Genomic DNA, 3,213 nt, shown 5'->3' with positions numbered 1-3,213 from the left:
TAACAGATTTATAGTGGGCCTTTACTACATGTCAGGCACTATATTATTGTAGTGGCCTAGCTTTCTTGGGTTTGCATTTTAGCAAATGCAGTAGTGGCCTAGCTTTCTTGGGTTTGCATTTTAGCAGAGAAAGACTCAGAAAGCAAACAAGTAGGAACACAGTTGGAAACAGATGCACCCAAAATCACACACACACACACACACACACACACACACATACAAATAGCAGATACGCCAAAAGAAAAAGTTATTCAGAGTAGTGATAATTTTTTAAAGAAGGACCGAGACTTCACTTGGTAGAACATGAGATATTCTTGAGGCTGGGTAGCCAAATGGTTAAAAACTTGGGATCTGGAGCTAGATACCCTGGGGCTGCCTCCTGACTCTGCTGCATTCCAGCTCTGTGACTGTGTCCCTCCCTCTTCTGCAAAAATTAGAATCATAATAGTACCCACCTTACAGAGTTGTTTCTGAGTATGAAATGAATTCCCCCAGAGCACTGAGAATGGTGTGCCCAGCACGTGGTAAGCACGGGTGTTGACTATCAGTCCGGCCCACCAGTGACCGAGTGGTTGGCAGCCATTACTGCCGTCAGCCTTCACAATGATTCTGAGAAGTGGGTATTGTTACTGGCCACATCCTACAGGGGAGAAAATGCAAGTACAGGGGAGAAAATGCAAGTACAGGGAGGCTAAATAACTTCTTCAAGGCCCTGCTGGCTATTCAGACATAGGTATCTTGGGACACAACCGGGTCTGTCCAAGAGCACACATTCTTTACCCAGACTAACTAATGAACTAAGACAGTGGAAGGATTACAGACGGGATTTATTTTCCTGAGTGTGTTGGTTTATCTAAAACACAGACCCCCACAACAATGCATCTGATGAACAAGGCAGAGAAGGACATGGTTCAGGAATGAGATGCCAGCAAGGACATACCATTCATGTTATCATGTATGGGGAAATTTTATTAAAACAGTGGCCAAAATTAGCAAGACAGGAAACAATGTGTGTTGGAGAGGATGTGGAGAAAGGGGAACCCTTGGTGGGAATGCAAGTTGGTACAGCCACTTTGGAGAACAGAGTGGAGATTCCTCAAGAAATTAAAAATAGAGCTTCCCTATGACCCTGCAATTGCACTGCTGGGTATTTACCCCACAGATACGGATGTAGTGAAAAGAAGAGCCATCTGTACTCCAATGTTTATTGCAGCAATGGCCACGGTCGCCAAACTGTGGAAAGAACCAAGATGCCCTTCAACGGAGGAATGGATAAGGAAGATGTGGTCCATATACATGATGGAGTATTATGCCTCCATCAGAAAGGATGAATACCCAACTTTTGTAGCAACATGGACGGGACTGGAAGAGATTATGCTGAGCGAAATAAGTCATGCAGAGAGAGTCAAGTATCATATGGTCTCACTTATTTGTGGAGTATAACAAATAACATGGAGGACATGGGGAGATGGAGAGGGGAAGGGAGTTGAGGGAAATTGGAAGGGGAGATGAACCATGAGAGACTATGGACTCTGAAAAACAACCAGAGGGTTTTGAAGGGGCGGGGGGTGGGAGGTTGAGGAACCAGGTGGTGGGTAATAGGGAGGGCACGTATTGCATGGAGCACTGGGTGTGGTGCAAAAACAATGAATACTGTTATGCTGAAAATAAATTTAAAACATTAAAAAAAATGTGCCATAATAAATGGAAGGTGAGTCCATGAGGAGAAAAACATTTCCAGATAGGCCTCTACTTAGAAGTTTGCAATTTCAAGTGACTCAGATGTCCAACCAGCTGATGCTACTAGTCTCCAGCCCCTGCTGCTATTAATGCAAGAAGCAAATCTAGCCCGTTGCTACCCGCGTGCTCCATGCGGGCACATGCATGCACACACATCTCACTGCTACCCTTCTCCAAAGCCCCAATTCCACTTATCAGCTCAGGAGCCTCTGTAACCAAAGCCCATCTCCCATCCACACAGGAGCTAAGCTAATTGTAAAAACACAGGATGTTGGCCCGCCAGCGAGTACAACTGTGATCCCGTTTACTTAGTACCGCCAAATACAATAGAACCAAGCCCCCAGAGGGAGACTAGCAGGAAGCTGTCTTTCCCAGCAATTTCATTCCCAAAACAGGTCCAGGAGTTCTAACCACCCCTTGAGGCCCAAAGGTTGCCGACCTTTCTAAGTGCCTGCACCTTCTTCTTGGTGCCTTGGGGGTTGTGCTTAAATTCTATGCCCTGCCTGCACTCTCCAGCCCCTCTGCTCTGTGGGGTCCTACTGTCCATGATTCTTTTGCTCTATTGTCTACTTTGTCACTATGCTCCCAACTTGAACCTGCAATGTGCCCATGGAGCGGACAACCGCCTCTAAATCACCCACAGCCCCACATCTCTGCAAACCCCTTCCTCTGCTTATGTCTGGTTCTGTCACAGAAGGGTCACTCTCCTGACCCAATGTTTTATCTGCTAAGTTCAATTCGATCAGCATAGACTGATGTCCCTCTGAGCCAAGTGCTTAGTGCTGGGAATGCAGTGATGAAAAAACAAGTGTCCATGCTCCTTGCCCTTTGGAACTTACATTCTGGTAAGGAAGAAAACCCCAGAAGCAGATCACTTCAAAATAATGTGGCAACGGTCTACAAAGATGTGCCCAGGTTAAATGAGAACACACCCATCCTGGTACTTCAGGAAGACTCTGAGAAGGAATTTATGTCTTTTGACATATGTAAGAGCTGGTTAGCCAGATAAAGAAGAAGAGGAAGAGAGTCCAGGTAGAGAGCTTAGGCAAGATGGTAGATACAGGGAAGAGACAAGCAGCTCAGGGATGCTGCTTCTTCAAGTGTGAAGCTGTGTGAGCATCAGTAAAGAAAATGTTGATGGGAATAATAGCACAGGAGGCTTTATAGCACCATGTTAAGAAGCTTGGACTTAACTCTATAGTGCATGGTTTCTTAAGCTTTTTACATCACAGGCTAGGCTAAACTTAATGCATTCCATGATCCTGTTCCACAAAAAAAAAAGTCTATGTGCACACATGTACACATATACCCATGTTTACACATATAAGGTTGCTCACGATTTTAGCCCCCCAACACCGCCAGAAGCCAATCTACATTTAAAACCCTGTAGATGGAAGTAAGGTAAGCTGGGCTGGTGAGGGGGATCACTTGCACTATTTTCAGCAGAGAATTACATGATCACATGTTAGTTTA

This window comes from Meles meles, chromosome 1, assembly GCF_922984935.1.
Source record: "Meles meles chromosome 1, mMelMel3.1 paternal haplotype, whole genome shotgun sequence".
In the NCBI taxonomy this organism is placed as follows: domain Eukaryota; kingdom Metazoa; phylum Chordata; class Mammalia; order Carnivora; family Mustelidae; genus Meles; species Meles meles.
The sequence above is the reverse complement of the archived record's forward strand: the minus strand, read 5'-3'. Positions refer to the sequence as shown.